This window comes from Loxodonta africana, chromosome 2 (genome assembly GCF_030014295.1).
Source record: "Loxodonta africana isolate mLoxAfr1 chromosome 2, mLoxAfr1.hap2, whole genome shotgun sequence".
Lineage (NCBI taxonomy): Eukaryota > Metazoa > Chordata > Mammalia > Proboscidea > Elephantidae > Loxodonta > Loxodonta africana.
In genome coordinates this window covers 55,496,014-55,516,227 of record NC_087343.1, presented here as the reverse complement: position 1 = coordinate 55,516,227, position 20,214 = coordinate 55,496,014, and the positions used below count along the sequence as shown (strand labels likewise).

The 20,214-nt window shown below is 39.2% G+C and overlaps 1 long non-coding RNA gene across 1 annotated transcript in view; it reads left to right on the top strand.

The window, feature by feature from the left end:
- Positions 1 to 20,214, top strand: part of LOC111749960 (uncharacterized) — a 240,761-nt gene that overhangs the window by 49,792 nt on the left and 170,755 nt on the right. The window contains exon 2 of the long non-coding RNA XR_002785121.2: positions 1,734 to 1,815. This is a non-coding gene — a long non-coding RNA (uncharacterized LOC111749960). The remainder of the gene's footprint in view (positions 1 to 1,733; positions 1,816 to 20,214) is intronic.

The following is a 20,214-nucleotide window of genomic DNA, read 5'->3' as shown; positions in this document are numbered from 1 at the left end:
TGTCTCTGCTTGCTTCTCTCTTTTATGTCTCAAAAAAGATCGTCTTAAGACACTAGCTAATCTTGTAGATCTCATCAATATAACTGCCACTAATACATCTCAATAACATCATAGTGATAGGGAAGTCACATCAGATGACAAAAAGGTAGACAATCATACAATACTGGAAATCATGACCTCGTCAAGTTGACAGATATCTTGGGGGGATACAATTCAACCCATGACAACATACAAGAAATATTTAGTGAAGAAAATAAAGATATTACAATTTATTTACCTTTGAACAGGGGATCCCAAAGTGAAACGGGGAGAAGTTTGGGATAGAAGAGAGAAGTGAGAAGCAGGGCTTAAGGGAAAATTAAGCCATATGCAGAGCAGAGATAAAAGGACAGGAAGAGATGAATGACCAGGGTATGAGGTATCATGCATTTAATTTTCCTCCATGATTTCAAAGAATTATTTCTGACAGCTCTAGCCTTCATGGGAAATAGCATTTGTTACAGCAGAAAATTTTGTGTTTGGGTTTGATCTGAACTACATACTGTTTTCTGAACACCACCTTTTCCAACTCTTTATTTTTGTCTCATCTCTGCTCATTAGAATCTTACCCATTCTTTAAGTTCCGTTTCCAATATCATCTTCTCCATAACACCTCAAGAAATGATCATGGATTATGCTATGCCCCTTGATCTGGACCCAGTAAAGTGAACCCAAGGAATTGTAAAAACCAGAAAATAGTAAAGAAACACACAAGTGATCAATCAACATTTTGATTTAAGATAGATACAGAAAAAAAGTCAAGACTAAGTAAAAATTGAACATGGAAGATAAATTTCAAAGTTATAACCCAGTCGTTGATAAGGCCCATGTCATGGGCCAGAGAAAATACCAAGTGAGGGATTAGGATTCCTAAATTAGATGCAGCAACATACCAGTTGACCTGGGGTTAAAGTAGTGATTCTGCCAGCAAAACTTTTTAAACTGGGTTTATTTCATGACATGACAAAGGAAATTTTTAAGATTATAAATATTTTTTACTCTCATCATTTATCTCCCTGTCCTTTTATCTCTACTCTACTTAGTGGTTAACCCAAAAGACCCACTGCTGTAGAGTCGATTCCAAATCATAGCAACCTTTACAGAAGCAGAATGCCACATCTTTCTCCTGTGGAGTGGGTGCTGGGTTCAAACCCCCGACCTTTTTGTTAGCAGCTGAACACTTAACCACTGCACAACCAGGGGACCTTGCTTAAGGATTATGTTCCCGTAAAGCCCTACTTCTCTCTTCCATCCCAAACCTTTTGGTCATGAGTCAAATAGGGACTGTGGGCAAAGTTGTAATAATATTTGCTTGTTTTAGGTAGTCTAGAATTTAATGAACTGGTTTGTGTAAGTCAAAAGAAATTACTGGCATATGGGGCATTACTTTTACATATGTTGCTTCTATTTTGAGTGAGGTAGGTGGGTGACATCATGTAGTGTTAAAAGCAGAAGTGGCAAAGAAGAACTGCAACATTCAGGAAACTGGTCCACAAGAGATTAGGGAAATAAGAGGATTTACAGATTGTAAAGAAATAATCTAATGCAGGTCAACTGTGGCCATCTGACTCCCAGGGCAGCCTGTCTGAAATTTTTAGCAATATTTTAAGAACAGGATAGTGAAGTAAATATTTGTCAGTAAGAAAACTGAGAAGATTGATTGAATATTGAAAGGTTGATTTTACTTCCTTCAGGTGGGGCACTGTGATGAACAAGACCAAAGCAGCTTTAACAATTTAACAGAATGTTGGTGTGCCTAGTGTCCAGCTTTATTAGGTAAGTTTTTGCTGTGAACTTTTCAAACTGAGTTTGTTTCATAACGTAACAAAGAGAATTATTAAGATTATAAATGCTTTTCATGCTCATGATCATACTAGTTAATTCAGGAATTTTAAGCAAAGTATGGACCATTTGCCATCTTTCTGCCGTCATTTGGATAGAAGGCGAACACATGTCGGAAAAAAATTTTAAACTACATGTTGATATCAAGGGCTTTTTGGAGTTAAGGGAACCTTTAAGAACCAACTTCTCAGACCCCAGCAGGATCATGATATGATGCTTACTTACTGATGTAAGAAGATTATACCACAGGCTAATTTAAAACTACAAAACAAACCAAATTGACAAGGACAGATCTGCTTCCTTCAAGGAAGCGAAGTATTCGGATTAAAATTGTCCTTTGGGTTGAGTAAATGAGCATTCATTTCCATTTTCTGATCTGCCCTGAGATTGTTGTTGTTGTTAGGTGCCGTCCAGTTGGTTCTGACTCACAGAGACCCTATATGTACAGCAGAATGAAACACTGCCCAGTCCTGCACCATCCTCACAATCATTGCTATGTTTGAGTCCATTGTTGCAGCCACTATGTCAATCCATCTTGTTGAGAGTCTTCCTCTTTTTTTGCCGACCCTCTGCTTCACCAAGTATGATGTCCCCCTCCAAGGACTGATCCCTCCAGATAACACATCCAAAGCGTGTGAGACAAAGTCTCACCATCCTCGCTTCTAAGGAGCATTCTGGCTGTACTTCTTCCGAGGCAGATTTGTTTGTTCTTTTGGCCCTTCCCCAGTCATATATTGAGTCCCTTCCAACCTGAGGAGCTCATCTTCCGGCACTATATCAGACAGTGTTTCTCTGATATTCGTAAGGTTTTCACTGGACAATTTTTTTTTTTTTAGAATTAGATTACCAGGCCTTTCTTCCTCATCTGTCTTAGTCTGGAAACACTGCTGAAATCTGTCTACCAGGAGCGACCCTGCTAGTATTTGAAATACAGGTGACATAGCTTCCAACATCACAGCAACACGCAAGCCACCATAGTATGAAAAACTGACAGGCAAGTGGTGGGCCCTGAGTTTAGTAGACTCGTATTGCCCAGATTTGTACATGTGTTGATACAAATGAAGGTTCAATATAGAGGAACTTCTCAAGTTAAGAGAAATATGGAACACACTTTACGTGTTAACACAAATCCTTGGAAGACAAACCTTGAGATCACAAGGTATACCAAAATAGTTCAATTTCCAAAGAAGTTGATTAAGCTGATTAAGTGAACTGTTTTGGAGTTTTGGCTATGTGTATTTAAATATTAAAACCTAAAAATTCAAAAGGGTAACAAGTCTGATGACCTTAATGAAGAGCCAAGCTACCTCATGGCTCAGAGGCTAACTAACCTACATAGCAGTGTCCTTGAGACAAGCCCGAGCAATGTCAAATGTCCTCAGCATAGAACAACTTAGAGCTGTTTCCTTTGAGCTTGCAGTTTATATGTGTTTACGTGTGGGTATGTGGGCAGATGATGACCAAGGAAGTTTCAAGGACATTAGGCAGGACACATATGTCTATTATAGGTTAAGAGTCTTGGTAGTAAACATTCTTCAGAAGAAAAAGCAAACAGAAAGCCAGTAGTTTTCAGTTACTACCTATGAAGTAAGTTAGTAATCCTGGCTATAAGACAGGAATCACAAACTCAAATAAGAACCAAACCAGAAAACCAAACCCATAGTTGCTGAGTTCATTCCAACTCATACCAACACTATAAGACAGAGTAGAATTGCCCCATAGGGTTTCTAAGGAGCTCTTGGTGTATTCAAACTGCCGACTTTTTTTTTTAATTTTTATTGTGCTTTTTTTTTAAGTGAAAGTTTACAAATCAAGTCATTCTCTCACACAAAAACTTATATACACCTTGCTACTCTCCCCCTAATGAGACAGTCCGCTCTCTCCCTCCACTCTCTCTTTTCGTGTCCATTTCACCAGCTTCTAACCCCCTCTACCCTCTCATCTTCCCTCCAGGCAGCGGATGCCAACATAGTCTCAAGTATCCACCTGATCCAAGAAGCTCACTTCTCACCAGCATCCCTCTCCTTCCCATTATCCAGTCCAATACCTGTCTGAAGAGTTGGCTTTGGGAATGGTTCCTGTCCTAGGGCAACAGAAGGTCTGGGGGCCATGACCACCTGGGTCCTTCTAGCCTCAGTCAGACTGTTAAATCTGGTCTTTTTATGAGAAATTTGGGTCTGCATCCCACTGCTCTCCTACTCCCTCTGGGGTTCTCTTTTGTGTTCTCTGCCAGAGCAGTTATCAGTTGTAGCCAGGCACCATCTACTTCTTCTGGTCTCAGAGTGATGTAGTCTCTGGTCTATGCGGCCCTTTCTGTTTCTTGGACTTGTGATTACCTTGTATCCTTGGTGTTCTTCATTCTCCTTTGATCCAGGTGGGTTGAGACCAGTTGATGCATCTTAGATGGCCACTTGCTAGCATTTAAAACCCCAGATGCCACTCTTCAAAGTGGGATGCAGAATGTTTTCTTATAGATTTTATTATGCCAGTTGACTTAGTGTCCCCTGAAAACATGGTCCCCAAACCCCTGTCCCTGCTACACTGGCCTTCATAGCATTCAGTTTATTCAGGAAACTTCTTTGCTTTTCGTTTAGTCCAATTGTGCTGACCTCCCTGTACTGTGTGTTGTCTTTCCCTTCACCTAAAGTAGTTCTTATCTACTATCTAATTAGTGAATACGCCTCTCCCACTCCCTCCACCCCATAACCACAAAAGAATATTTTCTTCTCAGTTTAAGCTATTTCTCAAGTTCTTATAGTAGTGGTCTTATACGATATTTGTCCTTTTGCAACTGACTAATTTCACTCAGCGAAATGCCTTCCAGATTCCTCCATGTTACGAAATGTTTCACAGATTCCTCACTGTTCTTTATAAAAGAGTAGTATTCCATTGTGTGAATATACCATAATTTATTTATCCATTCATCTGTTGATGGGCACCTTGGTTGCTTCCAACTTTTTGCTACTGTAAACAGTGCTGCAATAAGCATGGGTATGCATATATCTGTTCATGTAAAGGCTCTTATTTCTCCAGGATATATTCTGAGGAGTAGGATTGCGGGATCCTATGGTAGTTCTATTTCTAACTTTTTAAGAAAACACCAGATAGATTTCCAAAGTGGTTGTACCATTTCACACTCCCACCAGCAGTGTATAAGTGTTCCATTCTCTCCACAGCCTCTCCAAATTTATTATTTTGTGCTTTTTGGATTAATGCCCACATTGTTGGAGTGAGGTGAAATCTCATTGTAGTTTTGATCTGCATTTCTCTAATGGCTAATGATCGTGAACATTTCCTCATGTGTCTGTTAGCTACCTGAATGTCTTCTTTAGTGAAGTGTCTATTCATATCTTTTGCCCATTTTTTAATTGGGTTGTTTGTCTTTTTATAGTTGAGTTTTTGCAGTACCATGTAGATTTTAGAGATCAGATGCTGATTGGAAATGTCATAGCTAAAAACTTTTTCCCAGTCTGTAGGTAGTCATCTTACTTTTTTGGTGAAGTCTTTGGATGAGCATAGGTGTTTGATTTTTAGGAGCTCCCAGTTATCTAGTTTTTCTTCTGCATTCTTTATAATGTTTTGTATACTGTTTATGCCATGTGTTAGGGCTCCTGACATTGTCCCTATTTTTTCTTCCATGATCTTTATCCTTTTAGATTTTATTTTTAGGTCTTTGATCCATTTTGAGCTCGTTTTTGTGCATGGAGTGAGGTATGGGTCTTGTTTCATTTTTTTTTGCAGATGGATATCCAGCTATGCCAGCACCATTTGTTAAAAAGACTGTCTTTTCCCCATTTAACTGTTTTGGGGCCTTATTAAATATCAACTGCTCATATGTGGATGGATTTATGTCTGGATTCTCAATTCTGTTCCATTGGTCTATGTATCTGTTCTTGTACCGGTACCAGGCTGTTTTGACAACTGTGGCTGTATAATAGGTTCTAAAATCAGGTAAAGTAAGGCCTCCCACTTTGTTCTTCTTTTTCAATAATGCCTTATTTATCTGGGGCCTCTTTCCCTTCCATATGAAGTTGGTGATTTGTTTCTCCATCTCATTAAAGGATGCCGTTGGGATTTGGATCAGAATGGCATTAAATGTATAGATAGCTTTTGATAGAATAGACATTTTTATAATGTTAAGTCTTCCTATCCATGAGCAAGGTATGTTTTTCCACTTACGTAGTCTTTTTTGGTTTCTCGCAGAAGTGTACTTTTTTCTTTGTATAAGACTTTTACATCCCTGGTAACATTTATTCCTTAGTAGTTTATCTTTTTGGGGACTACTGTAAATGGGATTGATTTGGTGATTTCCTCTTCAATGTTCTTTTTGTTGGTGTTGAGGAATCCAACTGATTTTTGTATGTTTGTCTTGTACCCTGATACTCTGCTGAACTCTTCTATTAGTTTCAGTAGTTTTCTTGAGGATTCCTTAGGGTTTTCTATGTATAAGATCATGTCAACTGCAAATGGAGATACTTTTAATTCTTCCTTGCCAATCTGGATGCCCTTTATTTCTTTATCTTGCCTAATTTCTCTGGCTAGGATCTCCAACACAGTGTTGAAAAAGAACGGTGATAAAGGGCATCCTTGTCTGGTTCCCGATCTCAGTGGGAATGCTTTCAGGCTCTCTCCATTTAGGGCGATGTTGGCTGTTGGCTTTGTATAAATGCCCTTTATTATGTTGAGGAATTTTCCTTCTATTCCTATTTTTCTGAGAGTTTTTATCATGAATGAGTGTTGCACTTTGTCAAATGCCTTTTCTGCATCAATTGATAAAAATCATGTGATTCTTGTCTTTTGTTTTATTCATGTGGTGGATTACATTAATTGTTTTTCTAATGTTGAACTATCCCTGCATACCTGGTATGAATCCTACATGGCCATGGTGAATTATTTTTTTGATATGTTATTGAATTCTATTGGCTAGAATTTTGTTGAGGATTTTTGCATCTATGTTCATGAGGGATATAGGTCTATAATTTTCTTTTCTTGTGGTGTCTTTACCTGGTTTTGGTATCAGGGGTATGGTGGCTTCATAGAATGTGTTTGGTAGTATTCCCTCCTTTTCTATGCTCTGAAATACTTTTACTAGTAGTGGTGTTAACTCTTCTCTGAAAGTTTGGTAGAACTCTGCTGTGAAGCTGTCAGGACCAGGGCTTTGTTTTGTTGGGGGCTTTTGATTACCTTTTCAATCTCTTCTTTAGTTATGGGTCTATTTAGTTCTTGTATTTCTGTTTGTTTTAGTTTAGGTAGGTAGTGTGTTTCTAGGAATCCATCCATTTCTTCTAGGTTTTCAAATTTGTCAGAGTACAATTTTTCATAGTAATCTAATATGATTCTTTTAATTTCAGATGGCCCTGTTGTAATATCGCCTATCTCATTTCTTGTTTGGGTTATTTGCTTCCTCTCCTGTTTTTCTTTTGTCAATTTGGCCAGTGGTTTATCAATTTTGTTGATTTTTTCAAAGAACTGGATTTTGGTCTTGTTAATTCTTTCAATTGTTTTTCTGTTTTCTATTTCATTTAGTTCAGCTGTAATTTTTATTATTTGTTTTCTTCTGGTGCCTGTGGGTTTCTTTTGTTGCTCTCTTTCTATTTGTTCAAGTTGTAGGGATAATTCTTTGATTTTGGCCCTTTCTTCTTTTTGGATGTGTGCATTTATTGATATAAATTGGCCTCTGAGCACCAATTTTGCTGTGCCCCAAAGTTTCTGATAGGAAGTGTTTTCATTCTTATTGGATTCTATGAATGTCTGTATTCCATCCTTAATGTCTTCTATAATCCAGTTTTTTTTTGAGCAGGGTATTGTTCAGATTCCAAGTGTTTGATTTTTTTTCCCTGCTGTTTCTGTTATTGATTTCCACTTTTATGGCCTTATGGTCAGAGAAGATGCTTTGTAATTTTTTAATGTTTTAGATTCTGCTAAAGCTTGCTTTATGCCCTAATATGTGGTCCATTCTAGAGAATGTTCCATGTGCACTAGAAAAGAAAGTATGCTCTTGCTGTTGGGTGGAGTGTTCTGTATATATATCTATGAGGTCAAGTTGGTTGATTGTGGCATTTAGGTCTTCCGTGTCTTGATTGAGCTTCTTTCTGGATGTCCTGTCCTTCACCAAAATTGGTGTGTTGAAGTATCCTATTGTTATTGTGGAACTGTCTATCTCACTTTTTAGTGCTGACGGAGTTTGTTTTATGTATCTTGCTGCCCTGTCATTGGGTGCATAAATATTTAATATGGTTATATTTTCTTGATATATTGTCTCTTTAATCATTAATAGTGTCCTTCCTTATCCTTTCTGATGGATTTAACTTTAAAGTCTATTTTGTCAGAAATTAATATTGCCACTCCTGCTCCTTTTTGATTGTTTCTTGCTTGATATATTTTTTTCCACCCTTTTTAGTTTTAGTTTGTTTGTGTCTCTAAGTCTAAGGTGTGTCTCTTGTAGGCAGCATATAGACGGACCTTGTTTTTTAATCCATTCTGCCACTATCTGTCTCTTTATTGGTGCATTTAGTCCATTTACATTCAGGGTAATTATGGATAGGTATGAATTTAGTACTGTCATTTTGATGTCTTTTTTTTCTGTTTTGTTGACAGTTTCTTTTTCCCACTTAATTTTATTTGCTGAGTAGATTGTCTTTATATATTGTCCTTTTCTCCTATTTGTTGTTGTTGATTTTGTTTCTGCTGAGTCTCTATTTTTTTCTTGTGTTTTATTTTCATGTGTAGGGTAGTTTGTCTTCTTTGTGGTTACCTTATTATTTACCGCTATTTTTCTAAATTTAAAACCAACTTTTATTTCTTTGTATCGCCGTATCTTCTTTATGGAAGGTCTATGACTACATTTCTTACTCCCTCTTTATTATTTTAATGTTGCCCTCTTTTATATAACATTGCTGTTACCCTGTTTTGACCTTTTTTTTTAATAATCTTGCTTTGTTTTTTTGGATATCCCTGTCTGGGTTGACTTCTGTTTGCTTTGCCCAGTGTTCTAGTCTTGGGTTGGTACCTGATATTATTGATTTTCTAACCAAAGTACTCCCTTTAGTATTTCTTGTAGTTTTTTTTTTTTTTTTTTTTATGAATTCCCTAAACTTGTGCTTATCTGGAAATGTCCTAATTTCACCTTCATATTTAAGAGACAGTTTTGCTGGATATGTGATTCTTGGCAGGCAGATTTTTCCTTCAATTTTTTAAATATGTCATCCAATTGCCTTCTTGCCTTCATGGTTTCAGCCGAGCAGTCTGAGCTTATTCTTATTATCTCTCCTTTGTAGGTGGCTTTTCGTTTATCCCTCACTGCTCTTGTAATTCTCTGTTCACCTTTGGTTTTGGCAAATTTGATTATAATATGTCTTGGTGACTTTCTTTTAAGATCTACCTTATGTGGAGTTCGATGAGTATCTTGGATAGATATCTTCCCATCTTTCACGATATCAGGGAAGTTTTCTGCCAACAAATCTTCAACCATTCTCTCTATATTTTCTGTTTTCCCTCGCTGTTCTGGTACTCCCATAACTCGTAGATTATTTCTCTTGATAGAGTCCCACATGGTTCTTAAGATTTCTTCATTAAAAAAAATTCTTTTATCAGATTTTTCTTCAAAAATATTTATCTTCAAGTGATTTATCTTCAAGTTCAGAAATTCTGGCTTCTACTTGCTCAGTTCTGCTCCTCTGACTTTCTGTTGAGTTGTCTAATTCTGCAATTTTATTTTTAATCTTCTGAATTTCTGATTACTATCTGTCTATAGATTTTTCCAGCTTATTAAACTTTTCATTATGCTCCTGAATAATCTTTCTAATTTCTTCAGGTGCTTTATCTGTGTGTTCCTTGGCTTGTTCAGTGTATTGCCTCATTTCCTTCCTGATGTCTTGAAGGGTTCTGTATATTAAACCTTTGTATTCTGCATCTGATAATTCCAGGGATGCACTTTCATCTAGAAGGTCCCTGGATTCTTTGTTTTGAGAGCTTGTTGTGGTGATCATGGTCTGTTTCCTTATGTGACTTGATATTCACTGTTGTCTCCGAGCCATCTATAAGTTATTGTATTAGTTTTTGCTTGCTTACTGTGTCCTAGCTTCTTGCTTTGTTTTGTTTTGATATACCCAGATGGGTTGCTTGAAGGAGCTAGCTTGGTTATTTTCACCTTTGAAGCTCTGATGTCCTGTCCCCAGATGGCTAGAGGTGTTTTCAGGTATATCAGTCTAGGAGTCCATCAGTTTTCTTGTATGAATTCAGCTCAGGTTTCCAGGTAGCTGATCATCAAGTATGTGGTACAGGCTCTGTCCTACAGCCTTAGAGAGGCAGGAATGATTGGTGTATATACCAGTATCTGACTGCAGCAGGGGGTCACACTCTGAACAAGGCAGGGGGCTGAGAACTGACCCCCTAGTGTCTCTGAGGAAACTGAGTCCCTGTTACCTAGAGCATGCAGGTGGGTGGATTCTGCAGAGATAAAGTTTTTGGTTGTAAGGACTGGGAGGTACCAGTTATCTTCGGACCCCTATTGCAGGTGGCTGGGTGACCTGAGTGGAGCTTCCAGTCCTTACCTCCCCGATGTGGGTAGGTGAGGACCTTATTTAATAGGCAAAGCAATGTCAAACATTAAATACCCACCTCTCCACTGTACAGCAGAAATGGTTGGAGTCTGCCAACAAGATCCTATTCTCCCAAAATAGGCCCACACAGGTCTATGCAGAAGGGAAAGGTTCTCAAAGTCCATGGATGGTTTATGCCTGGACAGAAGCCACTTCTGTCCTGAGCTCCCCTGGTTAGTGAGCTAGCAAATTATCTTTTCCCCCAATTGCAAATTTTTTCCTTCCCCAGGGCTGGAAGGATGGCTCTAGGTGCTCAACAGTGCCTATCTCAGGCCCAGGGAAATCAGCCGCTGAAGCCGTTTTGGGGGTGGGCACGGTAAAATATACGCAGGTACTTAGCTTTTGCCGAGAGCGCTGTTCTTCTCAGGTTCTGGAGGTGTGAGTAGGCTGTGTGGGTGGCTGCTTCTTCCTGAGGAAACTGTGGCCAAATGCTAGTACCAGCCTGCCGCCGCTGCTGCTGGTCCGGGAATGGTGCTTGAGGCCTCCCTGTGATTCAGGTCTGGTAATTCCTCTCTACTTCTGAATGGTCACTTCCTCCCCCTGCCCCTCAGTTTGATTTCTAAGCTTGCCTTTGAAGCTCAGGGTTCCCAGCCTGTCATAAATATACTCATTTCACTTGTTTTTTTAGGTCTTTGTTGTAAAGAGGTCTCTTTGTAAGCATCTGTCTATTCTGCCATCTTGGCTCTGCCTCTAAGATCCAAACTGCTGACTTTTTGGTTAGCAGCCATATCTCTTAACCTCTACGCCACCAGGATTTCCACAGATAAGGACAGAGACTGGAATACAAAAGTAATTCATCTTAAATTGGTTTCATACAGATACACTTTGTACTTATACTAAAACATGTAGGAATAGCCTTCATTTTCACAAAGTAAATGTGATCCTGATAATTATTTTCTTGAAATTTATTACAATCTCAGCTTATTTTCCCCAATTTTGATGGTGACGTGGTACTATGGATTGAGTTTTGTCCTCCCAAAATATGTGTCAGCCTGGCTAGGCTATAATTCCCAGTATTGCATTGTTGTCCTCCAATTTGTGATGAGATATTTTGTAAATCCTAACCTCTATGATGTTAATGAGGGAGTATTAGAAGCAGTTATGTTAGTGAGGCAGAACTGAGTCTACAGGATTAGGTTGTACTTTGAGTAAATCTCATTTGAGATTGAGAACAAAAATCTTCCCTAAGAGCCAACCATTCTCCAGGAACTGGTGTCCTGAATTTTGACTTCTAGCCTCCTAGACTGTGGAGAATAAATTTCTGTTTGTTAAAACCATCCTTTTGTGGTATTTCTGTTATGACAACACTAGATAGCTAAGACACATGGGGACAGAGAAATAGTTACATACTATAATAAAAATGCCACCATTTATCTGTCATTTGTCATACTGTGATAGCTTGCATGTTATTGCAATTTTGGAAGATATGCCACCAGTATTTAAAATACTAGCAGTGTCACCCATTGTAGACAAGTTTCAGTGGAACTTTCAGACTAAGATAGACTAAGAAAAAGGACCTGGTGTCCTACTTCCAAAAAAGATTGGTCAGTGAAAATTTTATGGATAGCAGCAGAACATTGTCCGATATAGTGCTGAAGGATGAGCCTGTCAGGTTGGAAGGCTCTCAAAATATGACAGGGGAAGAGCTGCCTCCTGAAAGTAGAGTCAACCTTAATGACCTGGATGAAATAAAGATTTGGGGACCTTTGTTTGGTGATATGGCATGACTCGAAGTGAGAAGAAGCAGCTATGAACATCCATTAATAATTGGAATATGGACTATCCACCACCACCCACTGCCATCGAGTCAATTCCAACTCATAGCAACCCTATAGGACAGAGTAGAACTGCCCCACAGAGTTTCCAAGGAGTGCCTGGAAATTCAAACTGCCGACCTTTTGGTTAGCAGCCACAGCACTTAACCACTATGCCACCAGACTTTCCACATGGAATGTATGAAGTGTGAATCTGGAAAAATTGGATGTCATCAAAAGGAAATGGAACACATAAAGATCAATATCCTAGGCATCAGTGAGCTGAAATGGACTGGTGTTGGCTATTTTGAATCAGGCGATCATATAGTCTACTCTGATGGGAATAGCAAATTGAAGAGGAAAGGAGTCACATGCATTATCAAAAAGAACACTTCAAGATCTATTCTGCATCACAACATGGTCAGTGATAGGAAAATATCCATATGCCTACAAGAAAGACCAGTTAACATGTTATTCAAATTTAACTGTCAAAAACTAATGCCAAAGGTGAAGAAATTGAAGATTTTTATCAAATTCTACAGTCTGAAATTGATCAAACATGCAATCAAGATGCATTGATAATTACTGGTGATTAGAATGGAAAGCTGGAAACAAAGAAGAAGGATCAGTAGTTGGAAAATATGGCCATGACTATAGAAATAAGAAGGATTGCATGATAGAATTTTGCAAGACCAGCAAATTATTCATGGGAAATACATTTTTTCAAACACATGAACAAGGGCTATCCATGGGTACCTTGCCAATGCAATACACAGTAATCAAATCGACTACATCTGTGGAAAGAGATGATGGACAACCTCAATATCATCAGTCAGAACAAGGCCACAGTCTGACTGCAGAACAGACCATCAATTGCTCATATGAAAGTTCAAGTTGAAGCTGAAGAAAATTAAAAAAGTCCATGAGAGCCAAAGTACAAACTTGACAACATCCTACCTGAATTTAGAAACTATTTTAAGAATAGATTTGATGCATTGAACACTAATGAACAAAGACCAGGTGAGTTGTGGGATAATATCAAGGACATCATACATGAAGAAAGCAAGAGGTCATTAAAAAGACAGGAAAGAAAAAAACCTGTGGATGTTAGAAGAGACTCTGAAATTTTCTCTTGAACATAGAGTAGTTAAAGCAAATGTAAGAAATGATGGAGTAAAAGAACTGAAGAGAAGATTTCAAAGGGTGGCTCTAGAAGACAAAGCAAAGTATTATAATGAAATGTGCAAAGACCTGGAGTTAGAAAACCAACAGGAAAGAACTTGCTTGGCATTTCTCAAGCTGAAAGAATTGAAGAAATTCAAGCCTTGAGTTGCAATATTGAAGGATTCGATGAACAGAAATGAAACATTCTTTACCAACCGCATAATTCAAAAGCATCAGTTCTTCTTCAGTCTTCCTTAGTTATTGTCCAGCTCTCACTTGCATATGAGTCAATTGAAAATACCATGGCTTGGTATTTTAACACTTCGAAGAAGTCTTTTGCAGCAGATTTGCTCAATGCAATACATTGTTTGATTTCTTGACTGCTGCTTCCATGGGCGTTGATTGTGGATCCAAGTAAAATGAAATCCTTGATAACTTCAGTATTTTCTTTTTTTATTGTGATGTTGCTTATTTGTGAGGTTTTTGTTTTCTTTAAATTGAGGTGTAATCCATACTGAAATCTTTGATCTTCATCAGTAAGTGCTTCAAGTCTTCTTTGCTTTCAGCAAGCAGGTTGTGTCATCTGCATATCGCAGGTTGTTAATTTTAATTAGTCTTCTTTCAATCCTGATGCTATGTTCTTCTTACACTCCAGGTGGGGCTTCAGTCTCCTGGATCTCAAAGGGTGGAGCCACAGACTCCTAGGGTTCAAAGTGTTGGATCTTTGCCAACTTGGTTCCTGAGGGTAGAGTTGCTGGTAAGGTGTGCGATGGGAATAGGTCTGGTGCCCAAAGCTGATGGGGTGGGGCTTCCATCCTCAAGGTGCAGAATAACAGGGTCTGCCAGGCTGAGGAGCTGGGGTCACCACTCAGATGGACTGGGAGAATGGGCCTGTCCAAAGTTGAGGGAGCAGAGTTGCCAACCCAGTGGGCATGGGAAGCAGAAATGAAGTCCAGGACTGAGAGGCCTCTATCCAGAATCTAGAGGGTATGGCCAATACCCAGAATCTGGAGGGCAGGGCTATTGCCAAGATGGTTTCAGTGAAGAAAGGATTACTTACAAGTCTTGAGAGCTGATGTAATTTGGTCTGTTGGAAGTTGGACATGCTTGGTGCCTGTTATCCCTTCTTTCCCCCCAATTTCTCCCATTTGTAATGGAAATGTCTACCTTGTGCTGGTTCTACCTTTGCACTTTGGATACAGATGACTCATATTTTAGATTTCATAGGTTCAGAGATGAAGAAGAATTTTGCCCCAGGATGAAATATTCCTAAAGTCTCACCCCATATTTAATTTAGATTATTCAGAAGATGAGATTTTGGATTTGAAGTTGATTTAAGACTTTTGGGATGATGTGATGGGGTGAATATATTTTGCATGTAGTAAGGACATTAATTTTGGGGGGCCAAAGGGTGAAGTGTTATAGATTGAAGTGTATCCCCCCAAAATATTCGTGGTAAAGACCAAACTCTTTACCTGTGGTCATAATCCCATTTGGGAATGGGTTTTCTTTTCTATGTTAACGAGACAAGATTCGTGTAATATGTGCCTTGAGTCAATCTCTCTTGAAATATAAAAGATTTTAAGCAAGCATGAAAGAAGTAGAGATGGGAAAGTGAGATGCCAAGACACATGAAGTTCACCCAGGAACAGAAGCTCAAAGAGATCAGGGCCTTCCTCCAGAGCTGATGGAGAGAGAGAACTTTCCCCTGGAGCCTGCACCCTGAATTTAGACTTCTGCTCTCCAAAACTGTGAGAAAATAAATTTCTGTTTGTTAAAGCCACCCACTTGTGCTATTTCTGTTACAACAACACTATATAACTAAGACAGACATCATGCTTGGTAAAGTAAAGGATCAGTGAAAAAGAGGAAGACCCTCAATGGAATGAACTGGCACGGTGGCTGCAACAATAGACTCAAATATACTAATGATTGTGAGGATGGCCCAGGACCAGGCAGCATTTCATTCTGGTGTTACACAGGGTCATTATGAGTTAGAACCAACCCGATGTCACCTAACAGCAACAACAACATAATAAAAATACAGGTCAACTGAGATATTAAACGGAAACTGAAATTTATTGGTGGAAAGGGAAGAGAGAACTGGGATGAACAGGAAAGTCTAGGCCTTGTATAAAGGAAGTAGTTACTACATAGATCCAAATCATTGTTTCCATTCAAGAATGTGGGTTTAGTGTTGCAAATCTTTTAATTGTTTAAAAGAAGTTAGAAATTTATTTGGAAATGTTCTAAATTTTGTGCGATTTTTTAAAATATTTTTTCCTCTCCTTAGAGGGTTTTTTATTGATTAATCAGTAGATAAGAACTGCTTTAGGTGAAGGGAAAGACAACACTCAATACATGGAAGGTCAGCTCAATTGGACTGGACCAAAAGCAAAGAAGTTTCCGGGATAAAATGAATGCTTCAAAGGTCAGCGGAGCAAGGGCGGGCGTCTGGGGAACATGGTTTGTGGGGACTTCTAAGTCAATTGGCAAAATAATTCTATTATGAAAACACTCTGCATCCCACTTTGAAATGTGGCGTCTGGGGTCTTAAATGCTAACAAGCGGCCATCTAAGATGCATCAATTGGTCTCAACCCACCTGGAGCAAAGGAAAATGAAGAACACCAAGGCCACACGACAACTAAGAGCCCAAGAGACAGAAAGGGCCACATGAACCAGAGACCTACATCATCCTGAGACCAGAAGAACTAGTTGGTACCCGGCCACAATCGATGACTGCCCTGACAGGGAGCACAGCAGAGGACCCCTGAGGGAGCAGGAGATCAGTGGGATACAGACCCCAAATTCTCATAAAAAGACCAAACTTAATGGTCTGACTGAGACTAGAGGAATCCTGGCAGCCATGCTCCCCAGACCTTCTGTTGGCACAGGACAGGAACCATCCCTGAAGACAACTCATCAGACATGAAAGAGACTGGTCAGCAGGTGGGAGAGAGACGCTGATGAAGAGTGAGCTAATTATATCAGGTGGACACTTGAGATTGTGTTGGCAACTCTTGTCTGGAGGGGGGATGGGAGGATAGAGAGAGAGGGAAGCAGGCAAAATTGTCAAGAAAGGAGAGACTGAAAGGGCTGACTCAAGAGGGGGAGAGCAAGTGGGAGTAGGGAGTGAGATGTATGTAAACTTATATGTGACAGACTGATTGGATTTGTAAACGTTCACTTGAAGCTTAATAAAAGTTATTAAAAAAAAAATATTTTTTCCTCTCCCCAAATTCTACAATGGACTAGAAAAACCTATTTGGGTACTGCAAACAGTCTATGGGTCACTAGTCTGTGATCATGATGAAGTGGAAATTTCACTTTCTCCCAAAGCCCATTAAATGGGAAAATGACAGTCTCTTTGACAAATGGTGCAGGCATAATTGGATATCTTTCTGCAAAAAAATGAAACAAGACCCATACCTCATACCATGCACAAAAACTAACTCAAAATGGATCAAAGACCTAAATATAAAATCTAAAATGATAAAGATCATGGAAAAAAACATAGGGACAATGCAAAGAGCCTTAATACATGGCATAAACGGTGTATAAAACATTACTAACAAAGCACAAACACCAGAAGACAAACTAGATAACTGGGAGCTCCTAAAAATCAAACACTTATGCTCATCAAAAGACTTCACCAAAAGAGTAAAAAGACAACTTACAGACTGGGAAAAAAATTTTGGCTATGACAAATCCAATCAGCACCTAATCTCTAAAATCTACAAGATACTGCAAAACCTCAACAACAAAAAGACAAATAACCCAATGAAAAAATGGGCAAAGGATATGAACAGGCACTTCACCAAAGAGACATTCAGGCAGCTAACAGATATATGAGGGATTGCTCACAATCATTAGCCATTAGAGAAATGCAAATCAAAACTACAATGAGATACCGTCTCATCCCAATAAGGCTAGCATTAATCTAAAAAACACAAAATAATAAATGTCGGAGAGGTTGTAGAGAGACTGGAACACTTATACACTGCTAGTGGGAATGTAAAATGGTACAACCACTTTGGAAATCAATTTGGTGCTTCCTTAAAAAGCTAGGAATAGAACTACCATATGATCCAGTAATCCCACTCCTTGGAATATATCCTAGAGAAATAAGAGCCTTCACATGAACAGATATATGCACATGCATGTTCACTGCAGCACTGTTTACAATAGTGAAAAGATGGAAACAACTAAGCTGCCCATCAGTGAATGAATGGATAGACAAATTATGGTATATTTACACAATGGAACAATACACAACGATAAAGAACAATGATGAATCCATGAAACATTTCATAATATGGATGAATCTGGAAGGCATTGTGCTGAGTGAAATTAATCAGTCACAAAAGGACAAACAGTGTATAAGACCACTATTATAAGAACTCAAGAAAAGGTTTAAACACAGAAGAAAACATTCTTTGATGGTTACGAGGGTGGGGAGGGAGGGAGAAGGGTATTCACTAACTAGGGCCCACCATAAATAGATTAGTTATTGGTGAGAGGCCAGGCTCTGGGTGAGTGCATGTTTGATGACTTTCTGCAATTTTGTCTGAATGAGAAGTATAAGGAAACTGGTTGGCTGGTCCTACTTTTGCTAGACAAACTGGTGAAAGAAAGAGATGAGCTCAGAGCTTCAGAGTCACAGCTCAGGTGTGGCATAAACAACCTCAAAGTTGCCACTCGTGTCCTGAAAAAAAAAGCCTTATTTCTTGTGGTAAGAACTGATATTGCCAAAAAACCAAATCCAGAGTCTTATAAGAGAGATTGAATTACAATGCCAATTGCATTCCCAACATCAAAGTGTCTGAAGTTAAAGTGAGAACATTGACTGGGAAGAAATGGAATCCTGAAACTTGGGATAGGGATATATGGGCAGGTAATCAGGAAGCTGGGGACACTGTGTCCCTAAATTCCATTGAATCACAGCTGCCAACAGAACCAGCCCCCTGACTCCCATCTGTAGAGGTTACTCCATCTTTATCTGTTAAGCCATTAAAACCCAAGAAAACCGTTAGCCCCCCCCACCTCATCTGATAAAATTAATCCAGCTGTGCCTGAAAAGCCTTTGTCTGAGTCGTTGCCTGGAGTATCACCTGAGGCAAATGCCTTACAAGAGGATTCTGAAAGTTCTCATAACTCATCCTCACCATCTTTTTTTTTCTTTTGCTTTAGATGAAAGTTTACAGAGCAAATTTGTTTCTCATTAAACAATTAATACATGTATTGTTTCGTGACATTGGTTGCAAACCCCGTGACGTGTCAACATTCTCCCGTTCTTGACCTTGGGGTCCCCATTCCCATTCGTCCAGCTTTCCTGTCCTCTCCTGCCTTCTTGTCTTTGCCCCTGGGCTGGTGTGCCCATTTAGTATCATATACATGGTTGAGCTGCATGTATTATTGTTTGTTTTATGGGCTTGTCCAATCTTTGGCTGATGGGTGAACTTTAGGAGTAACTTCAGTACTGAGCTAAAAGGGTGTTCGGGAAGCATATTCTCAGGGTTTCTCCAGTCTCTGTCAGACCAGTAAGTCTGGTCTTTTTTTTCTTTTTGCTCACCACCCATTTTTGCTTCTAGACCTATAACTAGACTTAAGTCCCAGTGAGCCCCAAAATGAGAAGTACAAAGTATGACCCAGGAGGAGGTACACTATACTTCAAAAGAACTGCTTGAATTTTTTAATATGTACAAACAGAAACCTGGGGAATATATGTGGGAATGGCTATTAAGGGTGTGGAATAATGGTGCAAAAAACATAAAGTTGGATCGGTCTGAGTTTATTGATACGGGCCCACTAAGCACAGATCCTTCATTCAGTGTTTCAGCTCAAGAGGTTAGGAAATGATCTAATTGTTTGGTTGCTTTGCTGAAGCATGGATTATGTGGTGGCCCACACTAAATCAATTTGAAGTGCCAGGCTTGCCTTGCTATATTGTAGAGGAAGGAATCCAAAGAGTTAGGGAAACGGACAGGTTAAGAGTGGATTTATCATGTTAGACCCACAGACACACACATGGAGTGCCCAGAGAACACATCTGTTACCAAAACAGTGAGGACCAAATTTGTGAAGGGAGCCCCAGCATCCTTGAAGACTGCTGTGATTGCTATTTTATGTAAGTCAGTTTGACAGTGGGAGCTACTCTAACTAAGATATCTAAATACAATGGGGCTGGTTGGACCCCATGGTGGTAGGGGCCAGGTGGTGGCACTCCACTGACAAAGACAAGGTGGGTGTGATTACCATAATGGACAGTGAAGTCAAAGCAGTAATCAAAATAGTCTGACTTGTATGGACTTATGATGTTGGCCTTTTAGTGATGGTATTCAAAGGAATGAAATAAATGGGAAATCTACTAAATATTTACTTGATCTGTACAAGCAGAAGAATTGTAGGTCAAGTGAATGGCAGTCTAACTTGAATCACCAGAATAGAGTCATGACCCCTCAATCAAATTCCAAACTTGAGCCAGTTTACAGTTTAGAGATCCACAACCCCTTGAATGATGCGGTTCCCAGGTCCCCTTGAGGAAGGACCCCATTACACTGCCAAAAAATTACATTCTTAATCTTTCTCCAAGTCTTCTCCAAAAGAATCTGTGGCCTTATATGAGCTTTCATTGAGGAAAAGGAAATAATCAGACTTTGACTGGATTATTGGATATTGACTCTGAAATGACACTAATTCCAAGAGACCCATAATGTCACTGTGGCCCATTAGTCAGAGTAGGAGAGTAGGGACATATGGAAGTCAGGTTAATGGGCTCCTAGCTCAGGTTCAGCTCACAGTGGGTCCAGTGGG